The sequence below is a fragment of the Biomphalaria glabrata genome, chromosome 5 (assembly GCF_947242115.1).
Source record: "Biomphalaria glabrata chromosome 5, xgBioGlab47.1, whole genome shotgun sequence".
NCBI classification, from domain to species: Eukaryota; Metazoa; Mollusca; class Gastropoda; family Planorbidae; genus Biomphalaria; species Biomphalaria glabrata.
Genome location: NC_074715.1, coordinates 45,907,291 through 45,922,111, shown reverse-complemented (window position 1 = coordinate 45,922,111; position 14,821 = coordinate 45,907,291). Strand labels below are relative to the sequence as shown.

The 14,821-nt window shown below is 36.2% G+C and overlaps 1 protein-coding gene across 2 annotated transcripts in view; it reads left to right on the top strand.

Annotated features, from left to right (window-relative positions):
- Window positions 1-6,913: 6,913 nt before the first annotated feature.
- The window catches only part of LOC106059263 (cAMP-dependent protein kinase catalytic subunit alpha), a 95,074-nt gene continuing 87,166 nt past the window's right edge, over window positions 6,914-14,821 (top strand). The window contains exon 1 of one of the 2 annotated variants that reach the window (XM_056031320.1): window positions 6,914-7,154. The gene's annotated coding sequence lies outside the window, so the exon portion shown is untranslated. Of the gene's footprint in view, window positions 7,233-14,821 lie in introns of both variants that reach the window. The other variant, XM_056031316.1, reaches the window with a different exon arrangement.

Genomic DNA, 14,821 nt, shown 5'->3' with positions numbered 1-14,821 from the left:
TTCTGATGTTCTTTCTGAAAATATTGAAAATATTGAAACCTTACTTTTTACCTGCCTGGTTGGACCACTTCACATAAACTGTCTTTGTAACTTTGTTTTTTTATGATTTTAACAATGACCAAGGATTACGATTTTAAACTTGCAATCAAGTATACAAAGTAAACACTGCAACATAGCTATTAGGCTGTCTGGTCGTGCGATTTGCGCTCTGGACTGTCGTTCGGTCTTATCGATGATTCCCTGCCTGCTCCCATCCCCCTCTCGTTCTGCGGGAGGTCTGTGCTAGGAAGTAAAATATCTTCTACACTGAAGGAACATCCGAAACATGTAAAACATTTCACAAACATAAACCCTACAATCTAAACACTGCAACCTAATCATTATATAAAAAAAACAATAATTTAAACACTTCAATCTGCCAGAACCTTAAGTTAAAACTACCATCTAAACACTACCATCTAGAATATTCTAGAACCACTACACTACAAAGTTTACTTTCTAAACACTAAAATCTCATCTCAACAATATAAACAGACATTGTAAACACTATAACCTAAACATAACAATGTAAACACTACAATGTAAACACTACAATGTAAACACTACAATGTAAACACTACACTGTAAACACTACAATGTAAACACTACAATGTAAACACTACAATGTAAACACTACACTGTAAACACTACAATGTAAACACTACACTGTAAACACTACTATTAAAAACGTAAATAAAAGACAAGTGTTTCATTGGCTAATACTTGATAGAGTAAAAATTTTTTTTTTTTTTTTTTAGCGATTTCCAAGACACAAACTCAAGATTTGTACAGAGAAGTCTGAGATCTGATAACGTTGGAAATCGCCAACTTAGCCAGAATGCCTCAACAACACATTAACTGTCTGAACAACTGAAGCCAGCTACATTCTTAAAACCTGGTTGGAGTTTAAGGTTGAAATATTGACAGCAAACAAAATGTCAGGAGGAACACAAGATCGCCTGCTGAATGACTTACCTGATATATTTTTTTCCCCTACAACCTGGAAGTGGCAACTACTGTTGTTTTATTTTTAGCACTAAAACATTCGTACCAGGAAATCTGTTGTTTTTTTGTTGTGTTTTTTTGTTTTTGTTTTCTTTTTTTGTTTAGTTCACTGACTGAACTATCTGCCAGGATTTCGCACCAGAAGGTTTATGATCGGTCTCAATAAAAAGTTTAAAATTTACATTTTTTTTAAATACACACAAAAAAATCTCAAATAAAAATAAAAATTCACAATGTAAATGCGTTTCCTCATGTACGTAATGCTGATGGCTGACACAGGTGCAGAGACAGGGACAGATACAGAAAGAGGGGGGGTGTGGAGTCAAAAAGAATATGAGAGAGAAAGAGAAAGATGGAGAAAACATGGAGTTTAAAAAGAGTGAGAGAGAGAGAGAGAAGTGGAAAAAGACAGTTAAGGCGAAAAGAGTGAGAAAGAGAGAGCTAAGCTAATACTGTAAATATAATCAACAGTATTAGAAATATATTTTAAGAGGATTTAAAGAAAATAGTTTAAGATTATTTTTTTTTCATAATCAATTTTTTTCTATAAAGTATCTGGAAACAAAAATATATTTGTACACGTCATTTCCTCCACATCCAATCTCGGATCAAGTGGAAATTTTGCACATTTTTTTTTTGCACCTGATAAAACAAGAATCAATAATAAAAAAAAATATCCATTGGTTATTAATTATTTAGTTTGGTATCAAACAAGGGAAAGAAATCCTACTTGACAGGTGTGCTGGTATACGTTGACTTGGTCCCTTTAAGGAGGCTTAAGCCCTGAGTGAAAAAGTGTTTTTTTATGCTTTTTAAAAAGCGATGGCGATAGCACTTAAGGCAGCCTTTATCCCCCCTCCCTTTTCCTTTTCCCAACAGGTCCAGACAAGTGATGGGATCATAGCGCATTGAGAATGCTAAACGCATGAAATTGCGCTAAACAAAAACAATTGGTAAAAATATGTCTAATAATAATAATAATAATAATAATAATCTTTATTGTCCGTATGGAAATTTGTCTTACAATTTGTGCATTACACCAAACAAAAAAACATTATAACTATAAGAAACCAAAGTGTACATTCACACCAGACTCACTCATAATTTACATGTGACAAAGTTTATACCAGATTGTTCTTATTTAATGATTTGATTGCTAGGGGAACAAAAGAGTGTTTGTGTCTGTTTGTCTTTGCTATCGGTGTCTTGTATCTCTTTTGTGATTGTAATTACACTTATTATAAGCTTTTTTTTAAAAAAAAAAGGATTTTTTATATTTTTTTAGTTTGTTTTTTGGAATAAACTGTGTATATTCCGTTGTTATTCTTGTGTTTTTTTATAATTCATAACATTTCATACTATTATAAAATATAAATGTATTAAATCGGTCTCTGTAATGTATCTTATAGACGAATAACATTGACCTTGCCTGAGTATCTGTCACATACGGACATCATTGACCCTGCCTGAGTCTCTGTAGTACATCTATGACATAGTTCGTCCTATCTGGTAACAGAACTAAAATAAACCAATTATTTAGTCATTAGTTCTGTGTTTATCTTTACTCTAGTATTTGTTTGTTTTTAAGGTAAGTCTTGCAGTTTCATGTTAATGTCATTGTGACAGATTTTTTTGCCACTTGATACTATCTGGACCAAACAGCAACAACACCAACAACAACAAACATTGATGACTGTTTCAGTACAATGCTATGGGCATGGACTCACTATATGTAAAATCCACTTTGAATCCATGATCTCATAATAACAATAGTAAGGTATGCATTCAGATTGCTGAGATTTTTAAAAAAGCAAAATTTGACGTGGATAAGCATTAAAAATACTGATATCTTACTATCAAGTTGCCAGGGTCCGAACCTTTTCCCCTTCCAGGTCATAACCTATGGCAGTTTACCATAATCCTCCGAATCCAATTAGCCGACAACTGAGTTATCAACCTACTCCATACGTATTGAAACACCCCCTGGTCTACTTTCATAAAAATATATTTCACGGCAGAACTTTCGGTGGACACCAGCAACAAGACGTCAGACGTCAGCAAGGTCATTGTCACTACCACACGGTGGACGACTTCCAGTCATGCATAACATAGCTGATCAGTTGTCCTGTAGACCGTTACAGACTTGGTCTAGATCTAGGTCTCAACAAGTCTATCAAAGAAACAATATTTAGGACACGGCCCAATCACTGGATATAAATAGATAGGCCCATTGGCTTAGGCAAATTTACCTTGAAATCTCTCTCTGTCTGTCTGTCTGTGTGTGTGTGTGTGTGTAAATGGTTGTGACATCTTAGCTTACCGATTGAGATTTACAAAATCCACAATTTACCATTTCCTAAATTAGAATTTAAAAGTATTTAATAGGATTTAATATAACGAATTTTTTGGTTTAAGTAAAATTAATGGGTCGGCAGAAATTTTTTACAGTTATTGTTGCTGTTACGGTTGTAATTTTTATGATATATTGAAATATTCCACTTCCTTTTTCTTTTTGACTATGTCTACTAATGGCTTTACTCTGAATAGCTTGCTTGCTAATTCATTTTCCCTTTTTTTCAACGTCCACACTGAAAAGATTTTGTGTCGTCTTTTGAACAATGATTACGTTTAGTATCATTTCTTTTTTATCATAATTTATTCTTTGCAATATATAATTTTATACATAAATAAAATTATTTCCTTCTTATATTTTAGCATTCTTTATGTCCCTACTTATAAGTGTATTCAATTGCTCCCAAGAACCTTCTGGAAAGTTGTTGAACAGAAATTTGAGTGAGAATGCAAAAGACTTTAAAATTCACACTTACTCGATCTTAAGCCTGTAAACTTCGGAGAACATACTGTCTTAAGTCAGTGAATGAAGTCTTAAACTACAGAGAGAAAGCTGAAGAGATGCATAATCTTCAAATACGAGATCAAAATTTAATGAAATACTCAGAAAGATACAAAGATAAAGGCACATTCCTCGTTCCGTATGCTAGGACAAATTTATACAAATCCTCCTTCTTCCCTAGTGCTATTAGAGCATGAAATGGGTTGCCTGAATCAGCCAGGAAAACCAGTGACTTGACAGAATTTAAGTCATTGGTTAACATGCATTACTAGATGCATGACGCGTAGGACGTAATCATCTTCTTCGTCTGTATTATATAAGATAAGATCGTAGAAATCCAAAGGCGAAGACTACAGAGAGAAAGATGAAGAGATCTTAAAAGTCTATATTATTTAACAAGGATTCAGACACTTTCACAATAATGAGAATTCAGAAGAAGCTTTGGGCACTGAATGCTTGCTGACAATCTAATTGTCTCTATCGAACTAAATTGCAGGCTAGACTTTGATCGTGCAAAGTGCTTCAGCACATGGGCTCGCTATTGACGAGCCGCACACCTGGTCACGTCCAGTGTTGAAATCACTTATGTGCTTCTGTGTGTGTGTGTGTGTGTGAGAGAGAGAGAGAGAGAGAGAAAGAGAGAGAGAGAGAGAGAGAGAGAGAAGTTAATAAGGCTTGAGAATCACTGATCATGATTATTCGAGAATTTGATAGACTGTAAGATGACAACGAGATTTATATCACAGTAAGAAAAATTTGTAGACACGGACAAAGACACTTGTTAATGGGCTATACCCCCCTATAGGTTAAAGGTTTGAATATCCTGTTTTGTTGAAACTGAAATACAAAACAAGATAAATAGTTGTGGACTTGTGTGTTTGAAGACTGAATACCTCCATGAGCGTGTTGGAGATGTTGGTTTACTAGAATAGCCCTATAGAAAAACACTTTCAGTGGAATTAGTTGCCTACCTCTGACACTGTTATAGCACTGTCATGGCACTCTCATAGCACTGTGATGCCATTTTCAAAGCAATGTCGTAGAAGTGTCATAGGATTTATAATCTTGTTCACAAAGAAGTTACTGAAGTTATTTCAAGGTTTTACAAGTTAAAAAATACGAAGAGAGCATGCAGACTCTTGACAACACCGCACAGTGGACTGCAGAGGATTATTAGTACCAAATCGATTAAAAAATATTTTTAAAAAAGTTCAACAGGGAATTAACTGGTCTCCCTCCTTTAAAAATTGATTAATGTAGTGCATCTTTCATGCTTACTGCATGCTCAGAGCGCTCTGGTCCAATCTGTATTGTGGATCAGTTGGGGAGGATCTGGGAGGTTATCATGACACCTTTAGGCATTCAGCAAACGCAACTCTGCTGGAGTCGGGATTCGAACTGGAGCACTACTGATAGGTCGAAAAACTGTTTTGGTCTCTCAGCCCCCCCCCCCCCCCCCAATTAAAAAAAAAGACCATTCAATAAGCACATTAGATATTCAGTCTACAGAGCAAGGGGAAGACCCATAAACAGATGGATTAACGTAGTGAGAGCAAATCTAACAGAGGATACTGCACTTCAAACTGCCTCTTTCTTGGCCATAGACTGCCATAGACCATTTCCCTCGCTACCGCTTGCCTATATATTGGGGAAGTATACAGTTTCGTAAGTCACAGAGATAGATGTACATTAGAAGTCCCACACAGTATCACACACACACAGGCAATCCACGAATCTTGTTCGCACCTCTCCCCCGCGTCCCCACAACAAAAAACTTTACGACTCCCCAGTCTTCAATGTTATTATTTTCCAAAGTCTATTTATAGGTGTTCGGTTGTCTTTTTTTTTTTTTTCTGTTTTTTGAACCGGTTGACCCACTTCACTCCAGAGGCAGTTCTCCCCCTCCTCTCCTAACCTGCTTCACTCTTCAACTTCTTTTGCACCCCCCCCCCCCCATTGCACATTTTTTTTTTCTGATTGTTAAAACTTCGGCGGCTCCACGAAGCAACTTTACAATGTTGGCGGCCTAAGCGGCCACCTGGAAAGCGGCGGCCAAGCCAAATAAACACAGTTTAACATGGCAACTAAAATTTGCTGAAAGCAGACCGAAAAAAATCAACGGAACCACACGAAGCTTTCATGTTTTGTTTCGTTTTGTTTCTTTTCGCTTGCACTGCACATTCAAAGTTATTGTTTTGCATTTTTTTTTCTTTTATCAGTCTAGAATCTGTGCTCTGTAGGTTTGGTGATAAAGTTTATGGTAAGGAAGTTTCTCGAGTTGATCTTAGTGGTACATAATCTAATATTGGCGTCTTGCTATCGATTGATTTCGTTGTCCCCAGTTCTTATCTAAGAGGAGTTACAAGATTAGGGCTGGGAATGTTAGCGAAGAAACACCTTGGTATATTAATGTAGACTTGCTATTATGGTGTAAACCTTATTGAAATCACAAATGAGAGAAATCATAACTCTCTATCTTTATCTCTCTTGCTCTCTCTCTCTCTCTCCCTCTCACGCTTCCTAGCTTCTACTTCGTGTATTTTCCTTCTCTCTCTCTCTCTCTCTTTCATTCTCTTTTTTTTTTAGTTTCCTACTACTAGCATTTAGACAAAAAATTTTTTAAGGTGTTCAGTTTTCATTATGTTTAAAAGAGACAGGGGAGAAAAAAAAAGGGGGGGGGGAAGCTAGAGTCTCTAAAAACATAGATCTATATATATGTAAAAAAAAAGGGGGAAGCTAGAGTCTTCAAAAACATAGATCTATGTATATAAAAAAGGGGGAACTGTGGAAGGAATCAGGTATGAAGGCAGGGATCTGAAATGGGGTCGTTGTTCTTAACCACTGTTGAATGCGTTAATTTTTTTTTTTTTTTTTTTTGTATTTCTTTCTTTTCCTTCTTGCTCTGTCTGAGAGACGGGGGGAGAGGGGGGGATTATGTGGGGAGAATCTCTCGGCACCAAGACACGGCTACCTGGCTTGGGGGAAGGTTGTTTCTATCGAGTTCTACCTGTACTGCTTTATACACACACAGGTATAGGCCTGGAGGTACCCCGAGACCGTTCTGTGATGGATTGATACACTGTTGGCTGCATTCAAACTGTTATAGTTTTAACTTTTGAGACACAATTCTGTGGAGTTTGTGTTTGATACTTCAAGTGTCTTTTAAAAATTATATTGTGCTTCTATTAATGTAATTAGACTTTTATGGACTCATTCAGTGCCGGTTTTCATATGCTGACAAGGGATTTATAAAAAGGTAATTGTGCGAGAGTGTCAATATAATATTTTTAAAAAAGCAACTAAAGTGTTCTTGTAATTGGACTATAGACTTGAGGTAGGTTCGTTTTTTTTTTTACAGATCGAAGTATTTTATTTGTTTGTTTACATGAGTACTTCCGTGTTTGCCTCCGTGCTCTCTCTCTCTCTCTCTTACTTTCTCTTTTTATTGTCTCTCCCTTTTTAATCTCCTCTTTCTCTCTCTCTCTCTCTCTCTGTTTACTCTTCTCTTCTTCTTTCTCTCTCTCTCTCTGTGTTTACCATCTCTTCTTCTCTCTCTCTCTCTCTCTGTTTACTCTCTGTCTCCTCTCTCTCTCTCTCTCTCTCTGTTTCTGTCTCCTCTCTCTCTCTCTCTCTCTCTCTCTCTCTCTCTCTGTGTTTACTCTCTCTTCTCTCTCTTAACTATTTCTTTTTTGATTACTCTCGCTCTCTCTCGCTCTCTCTCTTTACTTTATTTCTCTCTCACTCTCTTTCTTTCTCTTTTTCGTCTAAATCACAGTGTTGACCTCTGAACTCTAATATCATTTTGTTTTACAAGTTTCTGGCGTGCCTTCAGGAATGACACAATGTTTACGTCCTGCTAGCCTTGACCTCCAGGACGACAGTTGATGCCACCGGGAAGGTTTCGAACTCAGAACCATTGTGATGTCAGTCTGAAGCTCAGACTACCAAATTCTTTGTTATTTTACAAAGCGTTGAAACAGACTATTAAAAAAAAAATTGAGATCACCTTAGCTGTTGTTTCATCTAAATTATTCTAAATTCTCATTTCTATGGTGCTCCGAAATGGCCAGGTAATCGATCTCACACTTCAACATTCGAACGTGCCAAAACATCGTGAATCCTTTCTATTAACATGCTCAGAAATTCTCTGGACAGGAAGATTTCGAAGCACTCTGGCACATTCACATTGAATCTTTAGATGAACCAACAGACGTTTTAAAAATTGTGATGCAATTGTTACGTTTTGTGCGGCACGCAAATCTACACATACAATTTTCAATCAGGTGCCGAGCAAGTTGCAGAAAACTTGTAATAAAATGTTTCACTTCGTTGTGGACCTTTGGATGAGAAAACATTTTTCTTTTCCTTCAGGTTTAGACTATTCTTTTCCTTTCTTTGTCTCCTTCCTAATTCTATGTCTTTTCACTTTCTCTACCCTCTCTCTTTCTCTGCCATCTATATCATTCTCTGCACTTAATCTCTTTCTCTGCCTACTTTTTCAATGCCATTTATCTCTTTCTATTCATACAAAAGTCGATGTCGACATAGCCAACTAAGCAAAAACTGACCCTACAATCACTGTACAACTTGTGTGTGTGGTGAGGTAGCTACTGTTTGGCATGGCTAGTTTACAACTTGTGTGTGTGGTGAGGTAGCTACTATTTGGCATGTCTAGTTTCCTTAAGTCTCTAAAGTTATGGAGGCGTGGACTCAGAGCGGGTAAAGCGCAGATACTCCGGCACCGTCCGGCTCGTGGGCGGCAAGCTGTCTCCATAGAGAATGGTATTTTGATCGGCACGCTGTCTCCATAGAGATTGGTATTTTGATCGGCAAGCTGTCTCCATAGAGATTGGTATTTTGATCGGCAAGCTGTCTCCATAGAGATTGGTATTTTGATCGGCAAGCTGTCTCCATAGAGATTGGTATTTTGATCGGCAAGCTGTCTCCATAGAGATTGGTATTTTGATCGGCAAGCTGTCTCCATAGAGATTGGTATTTTGATCGGCAAGCTGTCTCCATAGAGATTGGTATTTTGATCGGCAAGCTGTCTCCATAGAGATTGGTATTTTGATCGGCAAGCTGTCTCCATAGAGATTGGTATTTTGATCGGCAAGCTGTCTCCATAGAGATTGGTATTTTGATCATGATTTATCTCTAAGAGGTGAAAAGAAAATCCAAAAGCTAAACCATCGTGAGATAATTTTAAAAAAAGACCAATAACAATATCTACATATATAAATTATTTTTTTCCTTTTAGTTCTCAGCCGCTATTCCCACCACGTTTTTTTTTTCTCCCTCAGATGAATTACAAAATGTTGATATGTACAAATATTGTGGTTACTTTCTTGTCTCAAAAGTTATCTCGAAAGAAAGTGTCCCTGGGTGAATCTCTTAATAAAAAAAATACGACGAGTGACTAGGCCGTATTTAAAAGTACAAAGTAGAGAAATAGAAAGTGGGGGGTTGGGATCATAGGATGTGGTGACATTGTTAATGTCTCTTTCATTGAACTGTGTGTGTGTTTTGTGTCGTAGGTAGTAGTACCAAGAGCTGATTCCAACAAGTCCTACTTTTAGATTGATTTGAGACAGAGAGAAGGAAGATGTAAGAGAGGGAGAAAGAATATGTGTAGGTGTAAACCAGAGAGAATGCAGATCTAAGAAAGGAAGTGTTCATTGAAGGGAGGGGAAATATAGAAACAGAATGATGATGTAAGAGAATGAGAGAGAATGTTGATGTAAGAGAAGGAGAGAAAATGTTGATGTAAGAGAAGGAGAGAGAATGTTGATGTAAGAGAAGGAGAGAGAATGTTGATGTAAGAGAAGGAGAGAGAATGTTGATGTAAAAGTAGGAGAGAGAATGTTGATGTAAAAGTAGGAGAGAGAATGTTGATGTAAGAGAAGGAGAGAGAATGTTGATGTAAAAGTAGGAGAAAGAATGTTGATGTAAAAGTAGGAGAGAGAATGTTGATGTAAAAGTAGGAGAGAGAATGTTGATGTAAGAGAAGGAGAGAGAATGTTGATGTAAAAGTAGGAGAGAGAATGTTGATGTAAAAGTAGGAGAGAGAATGTTGATGTAAAAGTAGGAGAGCAAAAGTGCCTCCACTATTAAAACTATTATACTGAATGTTGATGTAAAAGTAGGAGAGAGAATGTTGATGTAAAAGTAGGAGAGAGAATGTTGATGTAAGAGAAGGAGAGAGAATGTTGATGTAAAAGTAGGAGAGAGAATGTTGATGTAAAAGTAGGAGAGAGAATGTTGATGTAAAAGTAGGAGAGAGAATGTTGATGTAAAAGTAGGAGAGAGAATGTTGATGTAAGAGAAGGAGAGAGAATGTTGATGTAAAAGTAGAAGAGAGAATGTTGATGTAAAAGTAGGAGAGAGAATGTTGATGTAAAAGTAGGAGAGAGAATGTTGATGTAAAAGTAGGAGAGAGAATGTTGATGTAAAAGTAGGAGAGAGAATGTTGATGTAAAAGTAGGAGAGAGAATGTTGATGTAAAAGTAGGAGAGAGAATGTTGATGTAAAAGTAGGAGAGAGAATGTTGATGTAAAAGTAGGAGAGCAAAAGTGCCTCCACTATTAAAACTATTATACTGAATGTTGATGTAAAAGTAGGAGAGAGAATGTTGATGTAAAAGTAGGAGAGAGAATGTTGATGTAAGAGAAGGAGAGAGAATGTTGATGTAAAAGTAGGAGAGAGAATGTTGATGTAAAAGTAGGAGAGAGAATGTTGATGTAAAAGTAGGAGAGAGAATGTTGATGTAAAAGTAGGAGAGAGAATGTTGATGTAAGAGAAGGAGAGAGAATGTTGATGTAAAAGTAGGAGAGAGAATGTTGATGTAAAAGTAGGAGAGAGAATGTTGATGTAAAAGTAGGAGAGAGAATGTTGATGTAAGAGAAGGAGAGAGAATGTTGATGTAAAAGTAGGAGAGAGAATGTTGATGTAAAAGTAGGAGAGAGAATGTTGATGTAAAAGTAGGAGAGAGAATGTTGATGTAAAAGTAGGAGAAAGAATGTTGATGTAAAAGTAGGAGAAAGAATGTTGATGTAAAAGTAGGAGAGAGAATGTTGATGTAAGAGAAGGAGAGAGAATGTTGATGTAAAAGTAGGAGAGAGAATGTTGATGTAAAAGTAGGAGAGAGAATGTTAATGTAAGAGAAGGAGAGAGAATGTTGATGTAAGAGAAGGAGAGAGAATGTTGATGTAAAAGTAGGATAGAGAATGTTGATGTAAGAGTAGGAGAGAGAATGTTGATGTAAAAGTAGGAAAGAGAATGTTGAAGTAAGACAAGGAGAGGTGATATTGTGTGAGGTATATTCATGTTTCCTGGAGTCTAGAAGTCAGTAAAAAGATATGTACATAATAGAACTTAACTTACATACCTACTTGATTGCAGAAACTTATTGTTCTAATGTTAACCAGCAATTATAAAGAAGGGTCGTGTCCCTTACAGTGTAACTTAGGAAGCCCAGGCCGAGCAGACACAATGAAAACTCCCAATAAACCAGACTTACTAAACAGAGTCAAGTTCCTCCCTCGCAGAGAGCAAAGTCAAATTTATTTTCTATCTTAAAACTGGACACTTAGCTTTAACTCTTTCTCTCCTAACTGACGATACCAACGTTGATTCCACCAGAATGTGGTAAATAATTACGGAGAGAAAGAGTAAAATCTCTATCTAAAAAAACTGGGAAACAATTTATATTTGTATTTCTTTGAGAAACAAAATACTCGCCTATTGGCTACACAAGCAAAACTCTGGTTGGACCGATATATTTTTTTAAATACATAATCATCTTAAAATTAAATTTGATCTGGAAATCCCTATCTTGACTACGTCATAGGAGATTCCCGCTTATAGGCGCTAAAGAGTTAAATAAACAGTTAGACGTTTAGACATTTTCCGCACCGTCTTATGTAGAACTCAGTCTAGACTACTGTCTTCTTATATTTTTTTTTAAGTCTAGATCTGTTTCACCGAAATAGAATTTTCTTTACTCTGAGTAACAAGGGCGTATCTAGTTGCTTTTTTCGGCGGGAGCGGAAGGAGGAGGGTACCTGGGGCTGGTTAATGGCTGTTTCTTTGATCTACATTACAAAAAATCATCAGCTTTATAAAAGAGGAATTGTTTTTTAAAAAAATACTTTTCTATGTTACTTATACTATGACAAAGGCTGTAAAATAGCTGACAGCTCCCCAGCTGACGGTTGACTAGAAGAAGACGAAGAAAATAAACGTGTCTGACTTGATATGAATTATCATTAAGGATGTAACGAAGCCCATACAGTAAGACTATTTCATAAACAACCGTTTCGATCGATGTCACACTGATACAGACATTCACTTAAGATCAAATCAGCAACACTGATACACACATTCACTTACGATCAAATCAGCAACACTGATACAGACATTCACTTAAGATCAAATCAGCAACACTGATACACACATTCACTTACGATCAAATCAGCAACACTGATACAGACATTCACTTACGATCAAATCAGCAACACTGATACAGACATTCACTTACGATCAAATCAGCAACACTATTACAGACACTCACTTACGATCAAATCAGCAACACTATTACAGACACTCACTTACGATCAAATCAGCAACACTATTACAGACACTCACTTACGATCAAATCAGCAACACAAAAAGAATTCATCTTTTTTTCAAAATAAAAACAAGTAGGCCTACGCAAACAAGAACTTTAGTTGCGCTTTCTTGACGTAAGTTTTTGTTTAGTTTTATTGACTTGAGATGGCTTTAGTTTCATTTAGTTTAGTTGACATCAGTTTAACAGACGAATTTAACTGACCTCAGTTGACTTTAGTTTAGCAGACTTAGCTGGCTTAGCTTAGTAGACTTTCTGTTTTTTTGACATTAGTTTAGTTTACACAGGTTTGATTGACTTAATTTACTTACGTTTTCTAGAAATTAGTTTATCTTTAGTTGACTATAATTTAGTTGACTTTAGTAAATAAGTATTAAGTTATGTTAAATTCAAATAATTTTACTACTCTCACTGGTAGGTAAATAAAAAAAAGAGCAATTATAATCAGTTACATGATGTTAGTCCCCAATCAGCTTAATAGAGAAATGCATATTATGAGTGCACACATAAACATGTATGATATGAATTTATTTTGTTTTATTTTATTTATTTTTAATGTGTAATTTGACAAGTTTGTGTCTCTATACAAAAAAAGATCTGCATCTCGACCGACCACACCATTTGGATACACTCTAGTTTCGTTTGTATCGACATCCCTATACCTCCTCCTCCCTACCTCCTCCTCCCTACCCTCCTTCCTACTCTTTCAACCCCTTAAAGTGCTCATTTAAATATCAATAATTTTATGGCCATATTTTGATTTGAAGTAACTCTCCATGCCCTCGCAATATTATTCTGAACGTATTGCTGTGACGTCTCTACGGTTGTTATTAAAACATTTATGCTGATTTGGAGTGAAGCTCAAAAGGCCCCAATGTTTGCTTGTTGAGGTAGGCCTAAACATTGCTTAAAAAGATTAACAGAAATATAATTAAATAGTCCCTACACTCACTGTAGCTCATAAGGTCCAGGCTTGAAGACAAGTGGCAAGAGTGACTCCACTATTGAAACTATTTTACTGAAAGTTACACAAACCGTGATTTATAAGGAAGTAACATACAAAAAATTAAAAATATCAATTGGCATTTTATGTTTCAGAATCTAGTAAACGAAACAATCATATTGTAATTGAAAAATATACATCATATTTTAAAAATACTTTAAAAAAAAACAAAGCTCATATTTAGCATACTTGTATCAACTAGTTTGGATCAGTCTTGTAATTAAATTTGTAATAGATCTACCCTAACGATAAAAAAAAGCATTTATATAAAAAGGGGGAACATATTGAATTCGAACTCATGACTCAAGCCTCCTAAGGCCGACATTGTAACCACTCTGCTAGTAAAGTTCTTATGAATCTAGACGATTGAGCAGTTATGTATTGTCTCTATGGTCTCGTTGTGATTCATCATTGTTCATAAGACTCAGTCGACGGCCTATAAAGGGTACTAATTCAGCTTATACCACTACTTCAGTCAAGTACTATTTCTTTCCTCTGTTTGATACTCAAAAAAAAAACAACTAATTACCAATAGTTAATTAGCTGATTGGTTAATGTTTTTCTCTTTATTCTTGCTTTGTCATGTACAAAGAAATAATAGTGCAAAATTGTAATTTGATCCGAGGTCGGGTATGGGGGAAATAGTGTGTACAAACTTTGTATCAGACAGACAGAGTGAGCTGATATAAGCTTTGTCAAAAGATCTCAACCTGAATTGTCTGATTGCTGTGCTGGCTTCTTTTTCTTGATTACCTTGTCAACCGGTAGCCACAGAAACATTGTCATCTTCTGCTTGGTCTCAACAGAAAGGGAGGTTTTATTTTCCTCATTTACCACAGTTATCAATAAAAAAAAAATCAGCAAAGTGCATCTGCCGGAAGATTTTTTCGGTAACATAAAATAGAAAAATCAAAACAAGTGCCCTGGGGCAGGCCCGACCCCAGAAATATTTGGACCCCCACAACACAGGGTACATGGGGGTCCCACTGCTTTCTCGCCACATGCGTATTAAATATTCATATAAAATCATGAAAGCCCCCCCCCATCTGTTGGATCTTTGAATAAGATTCCTATTTGCCCCCCCCCTTTTTTTTCTTTTGGGGTCAGAGTTGAAGAGTTATAATAATTTGTTTTTTTTTGGTGGGCTGGGTAGAATTTTGAATACAAATAAAGACTTTACAAATGTAAGCTCGTTTACATTGGTTCGAGAGTCAGTGTTTATGAAATGTATATCTTGAGGTATTGGTCACACACTGTCATCGTATTTCTTGGTCTACTCAAAGATAATTAAGAC